The sequence below is a fragment of the Arvicanthis niloticus genome, chromosome 15, assembly GCF_011762505.2.
Source record: "Arvicanthis niloticus isolate mArvNil1 chromosome 15, mArvNil1.pat.X, whole genome shotgun sequence".
In the NCBI taxonomy this organism is placed as follows: Eukaryota; Metazoa; Chordata; class Mammalia; order Rodentia; family Muridae; genus Arvicanthis; species Arvicanthis niloticus.
Genome location: NC_047672.1, coordinates 31,494,714 through 31,508,580, shown reverse-complemented (window position 1 = coordinate 31,508,580; position 13,867 = coordinate 31,494,714).

Below are 13,867 nucleotides of genomic sequence, written 5' to 3'. Positions count from 1 at the left end.
CTAGAATTAGAGATGACAAAGGAGGAGAGAAGAGATTTTATTTTGGAGTGAAAGCATGCCACCAAGGTGGAGAGGTGCTGTCATGGGTGCTTTGATAGCATGTTTTATGAAATGAAGGATGGGGAGTTATTCACGCTAAGGTGGGAAAAGGGTGGGACGGTCCTTTCTTACCTTACCCTTATATGAGGCTGCAAGGACACCCATGTTTTACATGGGGCCTGTGATGAGCAGAACTTGGAGAGCTACGATACGTAAATCAGTAGCCACCAAAGCCGCTCCAAACTAGTGGCTTCCAAGTTCTTTGTCTTGCAGACTTGAATTAACATCATGAGCAATGATGGAAGGATGGGTTTTGAAGAGCTTTAGAGAAAGTAAGTAAGCAGAGCTCTTGTATGGTCGGAGTGCCCCAGGGAAGGAGTGTAAAAGAAGAAAGATAAACGCTAGGCACCAGGACTCAAGCCAGTGCCTTTCATAATTTTGGTATTTCTGATCTCTGGCCAGGACACAACTACTGATAGGGCTGAAGGGATTTTTTGGCTTCTGGTCAAAACAGAACTGGTTGGCAGGGATAAAGAGCAGAGCTGGCTACCTTTTTAGGTTCCTTCCCTTAAACCTCCTGAGCAGTTTTGCTCTTTTGTTCTCATCATTTGTATCAGATGCAAGACAGGCCAGTTCTACAAGGGTAATGATGCTGGCAGTAACTACTGAGGCAGATACCGGCACGCAGGCTTGGAGAACAGCCTCGTTGGACCGTCCCCTCAACAGCCTGTACCATCGAGGAGGGGCAGCAGGGCTCTGCCTACTAGTCAGAGACCTGAATCATATTGCTGGCCCTTCAGGAAATGTGACATTCCAATTGCCTGTAGGGTCATTAATAAATAACTATCCAAACCTGGTTTCAGGAGTACTAACCCCTACAGGATCACTTTCTAGAAGGAGGCTTTATCATAAAGATCAAAGACATCCTGTTTCCCCCTTCTGGAAGAGTCAGTCCCAATGTGCTTTTCAACCACCTGGATAGGAAAAGACCCCCATCCCCTCAGGAAAGGCTGCCTTTTCCAGAGACTTCAGAAGTTGATAAAGGCTGTGTGGGCTGAAGATTGTCACCAGATGTCCCCTTTAGCCATTCATTGTCCAGTCTCTCTCTGGAGCATGCACTCTGCTCTCATCTACAGTAAACTCTGCCTACTTTCTCTGCTGTGTCCTGTGCAGCTCACGAGAACTCTTCCCATGGCAACCCCATGGAATCCAGAGTGAGATCTCCATGGCCATGGAGACACCAATTTCATGGAGCCAAGGGCATCGTGGGTTGTTTGTGTTCACCATGGGGGTCCCAGCCTGCTTTGGGTGGTCTTCAGTGAGCAATGACGTCTTGGTGTCCCATAGCTCTCGTATCTGTTGTAGCCACTGTTAGTTTCCTGCAGGCCTCCCTGTGCCATCTTGTCTACCCCATCTTTGCTTTGAAATGGTCTTTGGGAATACACTAGGTATGTTTTAGCTGTCTTAAACAGTGTGCAACCCTTGAAGTCTGGGGAGACTCTACTCCAGTGGTTCAAAATGTGAAGTTCCCTGACTACTTGTTAGGAGTGCAGACTGCCAGGCTCCAGCCCAGTGCTAATACGTCCATAACTTTTTTTTTTTTTTAAAATTCTTATACAGTACACTTTGATCATATTCTTCTTCCCCTCAACCACTCCTAACTGCTTCTCTCCTCCCTGCTTACTTAGCTTCCTGTTCTTTTTTTCTTGAAAGCAAAACAATAAAACACAAACAAAAAACAACAAGATAAAAAAAACATACCTAAACAAAAACCCACTAAAAACCACACGGAGTCCATTTTTTTTTTTTTTTTTTTTTTTTTGCTAGCCAACTACTTTGAGTCCATGGGGCCTGTCTTGGATACACCACTGGAGAACACCAAGTTTTCCATTTCACAGCAGGTATCAATTGCGGATCATTTCTTGATTAGATGTGGGACCCCATGTCCACTTCCCCCTTTCAATGTTGAGACTTTGCCTGGTTTGAACTTGTGTGTGCTGTCACCGTCTCTCTGAGTTCACATGAGCATCCTGATGTGTCTGGAAGATACTGTTTCCTTGGAGTCCTGTGTCTGTGGTTCTTACACCCCTGTCTTCTCAGTATAGATCCCACAGAGCCACTCCTTGTATGGGCTCAGCACTGTTTTAGTAAACCTGCTATATGGTTCTAACATACCTTTGAGATCTGAGATCTGATGTACCAGTGTGGGATTCTTTTGGGAGAATAAACAGTCTGCCAAAGTAGCCTACTTGAGCTCGAAGAAATTAATTATCTGGACGAAGAGTGTAGCTCACTGGCAGAACACTTGTGCAAGCCTCTGGGATCTATCCTTACTATAGTACACAAGCAGACAAGCGAGCAAGCAAGACAGTGGGCAAACACTTTCCAGCTGCCTCTTTCCTCAGAACCAAATTTTCTCTGTCCTCAGATCTAGGCATCTTTGAGGCAGCACCTTTCCCCCCACCTCTAACTTATCAGAGGATAAAAAGTTTCTTCTGTGTGCTTTGTGTATCTTATCCTTGACATCATGTTACTCTGAAGCTTGGAGGCTGACAGAGATCCTAGAAGAGATATGTGGACTGTCCTCAGAGACTGGCTGACTGGCATACACTGCCAGGATTTCCCAGAAGGCCACTGGGGTGAAGAGGGAGATTTCAGTCAGTCAGCTTGCTCTTGCCTCTTTAGATGCCAAGTGGGAAGATCACTCTGCACCCAGGCAGCTTCCCTCAGGCAGCCAGCAGCCTGTGTGGCCAAGAATGGTGAGCCCTGAATGAATGGGGACCTTGTATTGAAACCCTAGCTGAAGCCGGGATCCATAACACAGGGGCTTTTCAGGAAGACTCTCACAACAGAGATGACATTGAGCATGGCGGGTGGCTTTCCAGCAGACGTGGATTCTGGTGGACGTGTGGCATCGGCAGAGCAGCATTTGCTACTCCTCCCGAGCCTGCCTGGGCCAGAGAAGGGGCTTGGAGGGATCTCCCCCCAGAGGGAGTGTGATAAGAGTGACACTGTTCCTAACTGACCTTTTTCATCCAGTGACATTTGCAACTGAATGCAGCACATGTGTGAAGGGGCTGGGTAAGTAGCTCACTGGTAGGTGTTGAGAAGAAATGGGTTAAAACAACAGCTTGGAGAGTCAGCCAAGCATAGCTCAGTGGGGGCTGGTGCCTGGAGAAAAGGGAGGTGCCAGCTGTCTGTCTATTGAATAGGGACAGGACCCCAGGGGGACCCTCTCTCAGCTTGGCTGAGGTGGTTATGCTAACTAAGGCCGTAAGCCTGAGACAGATAGCAACTGCTAGCAGGGGCAGGCAGTACAGGGGCAGGCAATGGAGGTGGCACATGGTGGGTTGATTTGATTTTGGTGAACATGTTAGGTATAGTGTTGGCTAAGGAAACATCTTCCTTCTCCATCTCTGTTCACAAGTCAGACCCCAGATTCTCTCTTCCTGTACTTGCTCTTTTCCAGGTAAGAGTCAGGACAAAAGATTTTTATTTCTGGACATGAGATACGCATGTGTTGTTACATGCATTTGTGTGTGTGGTATATGAACACGTGTATAATGCACATACAGGTGCTTTATATTCTTCGAGCTCCAGGTCAGTGCAATCCTTTCCGAGGAAGTACGGACAGTTGCTGTCTGTCTCTGCCTCCAATTTGTTTATCATGATTTACAACGAGCCAGTCACCCTGAGAGGAGGTCCCTTAACCAAATGGCCATTTACCTGCCCATCTGGTGTCTTAGCTCTCCACCCAGGTCAGAGATTTTATCCTATTGAACAGTTTTTCCTTATGAGTCTTTACTGCTGCGGTGTCAGAAGGGTTGCCATCTTGGCTAGCAGGCATAAAGCCCTGGCTTCAATTCCCGGCGCTGCGCAGACTGATGGTGGTGGCATACATCTTTTATCCTAGCATTCAGGAGGTGGAGCCAAATGACTCAAGGGTTTGAGTTTGAGGCTATTCTGGGATATGTGAGACACTGGGGGGGCGGGGGTGTCGGGATGGGCAGGATTGTGGAGGTTTTTTCTGTATGGGCTGTTACATGGGAGTGTCATTGACTATTGGACACGATTATCAAATTATTCCCAGGAGTTCAGAGAGTTATAAATTAGGGAGAGGTGTACTGGGTGTTGAGAGGAAATGATGAAGGAGTGACCTTCAGTTACTTGGGAGGGTTGGGCACCAGGTAGGGTTCAGGCCTACGCACCCCCACCCCTGCTCTGTGTTTCCTGCTTGGCTGGATTTCTGGGGAGCCTTCCACAGACTCTGTTTTTGGCTACCAGGCTGTGCACACTGCTGCTCTGCAGAACTTCTGCACAGCTCCCGGAAGTTCAGCTTGTTCCTGACAGTGCTAACAGGAAGCTCAGGGGCTCTTGGCACAACCTGGAGTCTTGCCCTTACAAAGTGACACTTGCTTTGCCCGAGTGCCCCCGGATTTCATGTGACATGCTGCCTACTGCTTTTTGTTTTCCTGTCAGAGACCTGTGAATGTTCCTAACCAGGACATTTGGGGGCTTGGGTTGTTCATGATTGGTTTCCAATCCTCAAGTATCAGCCTAAGTCATTCAGAAGCCTCTATGAGGCTCTGTTAGATCTCAAGTGTAGCAGGAACCATGGAGAGGAGACCAGAGGCAGAGGGGAGGACCCCAGTGAGAGCATTAGCAAGACTCAGACCCTGGAGAGTAGCAGCGTCTGTTCCTAACAAGGTTTGGCTGACCAGTGCTGGCAGAAGCCAACTCTGAGCATGCTATGACCCCATAGCCTCTGCTTTGTACAGCTCTTTGAACTATTTTTTTCTCTTTTCTTCCTTTTCTCTCCCCTGGCTGCCCCTCACCTTTTTCCTTTTTAGCTGTCATCCCCTGAATCTTTGTCTAGCAATGGGGACATGGAAGAAGACATTTGTTCCTTAGACACCCTGGGTCTACTGTCATCCTGCTTCCTGTTTTATATGACAATCTGAGATCGACTGGCCATTTGATTGCTTGCTCTGTGCATGCCTCTTCCACTTGACTGGATGGAGAGGGACTAGCTCCCAGCTTCTGACTGCCCTAGCACGTGGCAGATGTCTGCATTTCATTATCAGTGAGCAATAGACTAGATCTGTAGCTTCACCTGCCAAGCTCTGGTACCCGGGCTCTGTGTTCAGAAGGTTCCCTAGAAATGATGGTGACTTTAGAAATCGAATATGTGTGTTACATAATAGCTTCACACACAGTCTAGAAGGAGCCTAGAAGTGCCACGTAGAATCACCCGATGGTCGAAGTATCCTGTCTCGTTTTGATGGATTGGTCATTGTAGCGCAACCCATCTATCCCGACAGGAAAGTTGGTGGGGAAAAAAAAAACCAAAAAACCAAAAAAACCAAACTTGACTGGGTGTGGTGGAACACATCTTTAACTCTAGCACTCTGGAGGCAGAGGCAAGGGATCTCTGAGTTCAAGGCCAACCTGTTCTACATAGCACGTTCTAACCCAAACAAAGCTACATAGCGAGTCTCAAAACCAAACAAAATTGAAACTTATTTAGAGATACGTACACTCACACTGAAAATATACTGAAAAGCAAAGAAGTAGTAACAAATTCTGAAGACCATTTTCCTTTTTGTTGAGAAGCAACCCCAAAGGGTCTTCTCATACATGGATATTCATTATGTTATTTTTAAATGTATTCTTGTTTTTGACTTTTACAATATTTCATTTGGAGATAAGGCCAAGCCTTTTATAGGCAGCCTGGTTTATTTGAGAGTATCTCTCTAGCTGTTTATAAAGCTTGGGGAGGGAGGGACCCAGGGAATCTGGTCAGTTTCAAGGGCTTCCCAGTGCTAGTTGTTCACTTCCGGAGTCTTGAGGAGTGTCCCTCATAGGCACAGGGTTAACTCTAAAGCATCGACGTACAGGGTGTGCCAGCATGTGCCAGCAGGGCTCTCTAGCACAGAGCTACAGCAGCAGCCCAGGCTCTTACAGACAGTCTCTTGCTTTGGCTTACTTGTGGTTTGGGTTATAGCTTGTCTTTTGAAATAATGTCTCTCTGTAGCCCAGGCTGGCTTCAAACTCACAACCTTTATTCCTCTGCCTCCTCAGGATTCTAATTACGAGTATATGCCTCCACATTCAATATTCAAACAGCCCTTTCCAAGAAATATCTTGGCATGTGAAATCTGAATACATATTAGTGAACTTTTTATATTCGGTCCCAATAAACTACTCTAGTGTCTCTTGCATATTGAAGGGATCTTTTATCTGTTCACAATTCTATAATCTCTTCCATCAGTCATTTGAAAAATACTGACCCATGAATTATAAAAATGTCCCAAGTGTGAGTCTGACTCATACAATGTCAAAAGTCACTTTTATTCCCATTGTACCAATCTTGTCAGAACTCCCTTTTAGTATTGGCAGCCACACAGCTGCAGAAGTTTTGAAAACTTCTAATTACATCTTTAAAGCTGAAATTGTATTTATTTGGTTGGTTGGTTGGTTGGGTTTTGTTTGTTTGTTTGTTTTTTCAAGACAAGGCTTCTTTGTGTAGCTCTGGCTGTCCCAGAACTAGCCTTGTAGACCAGGCTGGCCTCAGACTTAGAGATTTGCCTGCCTCTGCCTTCTGAGTACTGGGATTAAATTTGTACCATTACCAGCTACAACTAAAATTTTATAATTGGCAACAAACAATATCATTTGTTTTCCTTGAAGTGACACTGAGGCCAGACAAGGCAGCCCAGTTAGGGGAATGGGATCCACAGACAGGTGACAGCTTTAGGGATAGATAGTCCCTGCTCCGGTTGTTGAGGGACCCACATGAAGACCAAGCTGCATATCTGCTACATATGTGTGTGCAGGGAGCCTAGGTCTAGCCTAGGAATGTATGCTCTTTGGTTGGTGGTTCAGCTTCTGAGAGCCTCCAGCCTTGGTTTATCTTAGGTACCCATTCCAGAGAGCATTCTGACATTCTAGAAGCAACTTTTCATAAAAACTCTTTCTTTGATGAACTGTGTGAAGGAAGCCTTCTATCTTCTTGTGGGCTCTGTGAGTGGGATATAAAACCCAAGAGGTGGATGAGATTAGAGCATGTGGTCCACTGGCTCTCCTCCCAGGGCCACCTGTGGTTCAGTCAGCTGGCTTCTTAGAGATCTTCATTTCCAGTTTCTCCTCCCCCCTCAGGCTGGAGCAGACTGATGGCTTCTAACTGTGACTGTGTCAGTGCCATTTTGTGCCATGTCGTGTGAGTTCCCTTAACCCTGTCCACCTGTGAATAGTGCCTTTATTTCCCTCTGTAACCTTCTTTATACACTATTGTTTTCCTGCATAGACCGTGACTTTCTGTAAGCTTCCCATCTTCATGGTGCAGGCCGTCACCCTGCCTCCCCAGCCAGCCTCCCCGCCCCTGGCTAGTGGTCCCTTTTCTCATGTGCAGTTGCCAGATTTATAAGTGGTCCACACATCTTGTTGCTTACACACTCTTTTCTTAGACAGTCCTCTTCTCTGCCATTGCAGATGGGCCAAATACACACACATAAAGAGGACAGATGGATAGATAGAGAGATAGCTAGAGATGTGATAACACTACCTTGCTTTTTCAACTAAATCGTATGATATTTCTTTTCCATTTCTTGTTTTTTTTTTTTTTTAAACCCAAGTTGAAACATTCTAGGCAAGAACTTTACCTCTAAGCTATACCACCAGTCCAATTAAAGCAATATTTTTACACACACACACACACACACACACACACACACACACACACTATTATTATTATTTAAGTTTGTGTGTGTGTGTGTGTGTGTGTTAAATAGACACTAACCTGGATTAGTCAAGCTACCTGGGAGAGGCAGAGATCAGCTGAGAGCTGCTTGGAATGGACTCTCCAACCTGTCGAGCTGCCTGCAGACTGTGCACCAGTCTCCAGCTTCTATAAGTGATGAACCATGCTGGAGTGGGTTTTGGCGCTGCAGCTGTCTTTGAGCCATTTCTCCCCTGTAAGTAACCTCTCGCCCATGCACATATAAGTAGCCCCAGTAAAATCCGTTGATCTACCAAGTTGGACTTTGGTGGTAATCTGACTTTGACCTGCTGTTTGTTCCCTGTCTGAGATGAATGTTTGTGTCTCCACAGGAATAGTGTCACACAAGAGCATAAAGTCCCCAGGACCACACTCTCCACCCTTCCTACACATAAGCCATAGACTCGTGTTGAGTTTTGACATAGTATCAGAGAAAGGTACCTAGAATTACCTGAAAATGTTTTCAAATATTTCTTTTCAGGTATAAGTTTGCAAAGTGAGGGATTTCTCTTGTATTCTTTCAAACAAATCTCGCTATGAACTTGCTAGATAACCCAGGCTGGCCTTGAATTTGTGACAATCCTCCTGTCTCAGCCTTTCAAGTGTTGGGATTACAGACATGAATCACCACACCTGTTTCCCTCGTAGTCTTCAAATAAAACGTGAGTCACAAGAGACTGAATACAGAGGCACATGGAAGGCAGGAGGCCTCTGTTAACTAAGACAGAGGCACATGGAAGGCAGGAGGCCTCTGTTAACTAAGACAGAGGCACATGGAAGGCAGGAGGCCTCTGTTAACTAAGACAGACTTGCAATGCAGGTGGGCAAACAATATCATCCTTCCCTTAGTTGTGTTTTGTTTTAGAATATAACTTTGCTTAATAAAATGTTATTTACTTCTTAAATGTATTCTAACTAGTAAAAATACACTCAAGTTTGTTTAATAGAGGCTGGAGAGGTATCTCATTAGTTAAGTGACTTGTGCCCATGCAGGCTTCAGATTCTTTGTCCTCTTGCCACAGACTTCAGTGTTACCTCATGCCTGGCAGAGAGCTGAAGGAGGAAAAATTAAAATAAAAAAAAATACATTTTTTTCATGTAAAAGAACAACGACTAACCCATTATATAGGAACATATTTTATTAAAATTTTAAAAGATTTTTAAAAACACTGTAGTGTATGGGTGTCTGCTTCTATGTGTGTGTATGTGTACCGTGCGAGTCAGTGACTGCAGACAGCATCAGATCCTTAGGAACTGGAGGCACAGACAGTTGTGAGCTGAGATGTGAATGTTGGGAGCCCAAGCAGGGTTCCGGCAAAAGCAATAACAGCTTTTACCGCTGAGCTGTCTCTCTGGCCCTTGCTTATTTTTATATTTTAATTACTTGTGTGTGTGTGTGGGGGGGGCTGTTTCTAGGAATTGAACCCACCTCAAAGTCAACGTGAGAGTCTGTGCCACCGATAAAATGGCACTGAATTCAGAGAATTCTTCCCTGGTGCTGTGGGTTGCCTGGAACCAAGGCAACTGGCCCCTCCTTATCATGGACTCTTGCTTATCTCTTCCATGAAGGAAACCTTTGCTGGAAACCTTTCAAGAGGGACAGCGCCTTGACGGCAGAGCTGGCCAGTGTCTTTGCAAGTTATCTGAGTTCCCAGAGGATAGGGGCCTTTGGCAAGGTGGCGGTGTGCCTAGCCCATCAGGAGCTCTGCCTACCTTCCCTCCCTACCGGGCTGTGGGTGCCATGCTTGCAGGTGTACCCATGCAGCTACTGATGCAGAGAGCAGAACAGGTCTGACTCCGGGATTCCGATTCCTAGCTCAGCTCCGGTCCTAGGATAAGAACTGGTTTTGACAAATGAGAAGAAAAGAGACGCATCTTGTGGAGATAGGAGTCTTCCAGAACAGTCCTTTTCCTCAAGACATTTCTTGACAAAGACTATGCCAAGTACAGACTGTAAGGATAAAAGGCCCGGTCTAGCTTTCATCTGGGACATGAACATTTCTGTTTTGAAATTAGGCATAGAGCTGTGTGTGGGAATGATCTTGCGTCACTGTTGATTGGCGCCTTCCATTTTAGAGTTACGAGTTCAAGCTGCTGGGCCTTGAGGACGATTCTTCCTGGCCCGGGGCACTGGGGTTGACTCAGAGACAGTGTGAGGCGGATGCCATGGGAAAGGGCTTGTCTAAGAGGAAGGCCTGAGGTTCCTGGAGAGAAACAATTTCACTTCCTCATTTCTCTGGCTTCAATGCTGCACTGCCTGGGGGACTTGGCAACCCCTGGCCCTGGCCCATAGAAGCTGGAGAAGCTACAGGCAGGACCCAGAGGAAAGGTGGTCCAAAGGAATGTAGGAGCCCCTTACAGCCTAATCCCCAGGGCCTGGGGGAGGCAGAGGCTGGTACAGGCTAGGACTGTGTTTTTACCACCGAAGTCTTTGTGAAGAGGGAGGGCAGATTGTATTATTTATAGGTTTGGCCCAGCTGGGGAGGGGGCTAAGCTGGAAATCCTGCCCCTCACACTCCTTCAGGGTAGATAAGGAGATAGATCAAAGGAAGCTGCTGTGAGCTCACCCCTAACACACCCCTGAATCCAGGCTCTAAGACCCAGTGGCAATAGTGGCAAGACAGATTATTTATGCGTAAAGAGGGGGTTTGGTTTGCTCATTTCAAGCTTCTCCAATATTCCTCTCATTGGAAGCCAGCCAGCACACCTCTCCGAACAGTCCAGCATCTGGGTTTCCCGTATCTTGTCAGATCTTCCAGAAAGTTTCCTCCTATTTTTGACTCCTCTGTTGCTTTCTCCTGACCAGCCCAGGTTGGCCTGAACTGAAGGTCGGTGTCAGCTTCCTCTGATCTGAGCATGAACTGCTTCTAAGTGGGGACTGCCTGTGCCTGCCGCTGCCCCGCTGCCCTTAGGGGATCTGTGCTGCTTGGGGGGGGGAAGGGGGGTCTATGGATACTTTGTTACAACCTCTAAAAACAGATTGAGCCAAGAACCCTGGGGCACATTTAGATATTCCTGGAGGTGTGGGATTGAGGGTCAGGCCATACATACATCAATCACTCAGAAGCTAGTCACCTTAGACTCAACCTAGGAAACCTCTAGTTGGTGTCACACTGCTCCAGGACTGCCAGGCACTCTGTCCCTGCCTATTTCCCACTCAGAATTTGGAAACCCCTCTTTTCTCCCTGATGGAGGGGCCTTTCCCAGATCCTCTCCACCAGTCTCCCTGGGAAGTCCCTTGGCTTGTACGTGTGGCTCTCAGTGAGGGAACCCCAGCCAAACTTAGCCAAGGAGGCTCAAAGAAGTTTGAGGTGGCTGATCTGAGATTGCCTGTGTCCCTTAGACTTACCCAGGTCCCTGTGTGGCCCCTGGGGGCGGGGCACAGAGGTTTACTGTAGGATGTTTGGGGCCAAGTCCCTGTCTGCTCCGGGCTTGGTTGCTAGTCACTTCTCAAGCACAGGGCCAAGGCCTTAGACCATTTCTGAAATCTAGAAAACATCCTCTATCATCCAAACCTCAACAATTTTTCTCCCTCAAAACAAAGACTCTTTTTATTGTTATTAGTCTGCTGACACATACATATATACCAATATCTTGGTAATAAAAATAACATTATAAGCAAGTGCTTACAGGTGATCGCTATTTTTCCAAATATGAGTCTTTTTATTTTAATATTTTAATTTTATTTATTCACTTTACATCCTGCTCACTGCCCTCCTCCCTATCACCCCCAATTAATCCTCCCCAACCCCAATTAATTCTAAGCGCATTTTATTATCTATCTATCTATCTATCTATCTATCTATCTATCTATCTATCTCTTTACCTCCTACCTACCTGAGACAGGGTCTTTTGTGTCCAGGCTGGCCTTGAACTGGCTATCTAGTTAAGGAAGATCCTTTCGCTTCCAGCTCTGCAGTGTTGATGTCATAGGCACGTGCTACTCTGCCCCATTCATGTGGTCCTGGGGCTTTGGGTGTGCTGGGTAAGCACTCTCAGTTGAGACATCCCCAGCTGTCTAAGCACATTTTAACTATTAGCTCATGTGTTCTCTGCAGCTGGGGAGAGGTCTGCTTGACTATTCACCTACACAGCGGTGCCTTCAGGGTCAGGAATCTCTTCCTCAAGGACTGTTTAAGCCCTAGGAATGTTTGCTGATGATCTACCATTGTGAAGTCCTTTGTCAAACAGCGTTAAAGTTCTCCTTCCTGCTCTCTTAGGGACAAAGAGTAATAGAAAGATATGGGGAGAGATTAGGCCAGCCAGGAGAGACATGCCTGAGCCTCCCGGATGGAGGAGTGAGGAAGAGACTTTGTCCTGTGTGATACCCTGGTAACCTCTGAGTGGTGGGACTGTGGGTAACCTGGCTGAGTGGTGCATTGTGGGTAGGCTGGGTCACTTTGATGCGTTCCTGGAGTTTCTACTACGAACAGTTCCATCTACACTCTTTTAAATTTTTATTTAACACTTTTATTTATTGTTTCTTTTGTATCTGCATGGGGGAGTGGGGTTTATGTCACGGCACTCGTGTGGAGGTCAGAGGGCAACTTGTGGAAGAGGGTTCTCGACTTGCACCATGATTAGGCTTTGGTGACTAGTGCCTTTACCTGCTGAGTCACCACTGAGCTATCCTGAGCTATCCTGTCAGCCCTCTTTGGTACTCTTTTATTATTTATTTATTTATTTATTTATTTATTTTTTAGTTTTTCCAAACAGGGCTTCTCTGTGTAGCCCTGGCTATCCAGGCTGGCTTTGAACCCCCTTTTGCACTCGTAAAAGAGGAAATAGCTTTTACAAAATGTTAGTTTTGTGTGTGTGTGTGTGTGGAGAGGGGACTGTTACACTATGTTTTCAAGGGCAACTTCAGAAACTCCAGAGCTGTTTGACCTTAAGCATTTCTCCCAAAGCGGCTGTCTGTCTGTCTGTCCTGCTGACCAGAGACCTGCTCTGGCCAACAAATGGCCGAATAGTAAATGAGAGCCTTGGAAGTCTCGGTCTCTGCTCTGACCACCTCCCTTTCCAGGGTCAGCAGCTAGATGCAGCGAGGTGACCACCATGTTGCTCTAACTGTGAGTGGTGCCACCTATCTCCTCAGTTGCCCACTTCCACCTGGAGCTGGGAGTTGCTGACTACTGGTTGGTATCTATAGTCCTTAGCAGGAGTCCTCAGCGTATGATGCACGTCTGAAAAAACACCAAGGCCTGGGTTGAATGCCATTCCAGCTAAATCAGAAAGAACCTCTGGGGCTTGAGCTTGGGCCAGCATTAACGTCTTCATATCCTTGATAGTCCCACTGAAGCAATGGCTGCAGACAAAGATACAAGACTCGTGTTGACAAAAAAAGCTGTACTCCATCAGGCATTGTTAGACTTCTCTAAGGACTCTAAGCTGATTTGGAAGTTTGAGAGCTGGCCAGAGCTAGTAGCACAGGCCTGTTATCCTAGCTATTCTGGAGGCTGAGGCAGGATGATAGACAATTCAAGGCTTTCCTGGGCAACTTAAGAAGGGTCTGACTCTGGCTGGAGAGATGGTTCAGTGGTTAAGAGCACTGGCTGCTCTCCCAGAGGTCCTGAGTTTAATTCCCAGCAACTACATGATGGATCACAACCATCTGTAATGGAATCTGATACCCTCTTCTGTTGTGCCTGGAAACATCTACAGTGTATGATATATGTATATATGTGTGTGTGTGTGTGTGTGTGTGTGTGTATTCCTTTTTAAAAAAGAAAAAAGAAAAGTTTGTCTCAAGATTTAAAAAAAAAAAAAAAAAAAAAAGGCTGGAAAATCTCAGTCCTTAGCATGCATAAGGCCCTGGGTTCAATCCTTAAAACTGCTATAAAATTTAGAAACTTTTTTTAAAAGGGAAGAAATGAAAAGAAGCATATTGGAATCTGTACACAGAGATAGGAGCACCCAGTGTGACATCCAAGCAACACGGCAGCATAGACACAGAAACCCTGAGGGAGAGGAAAAGTAATCAGGACAGTCTTTCTGAAGGTCTTGGAAGCAGTTCTGGGGCACTGCCCCACTGGGGAACTGACTCTTCTGGCC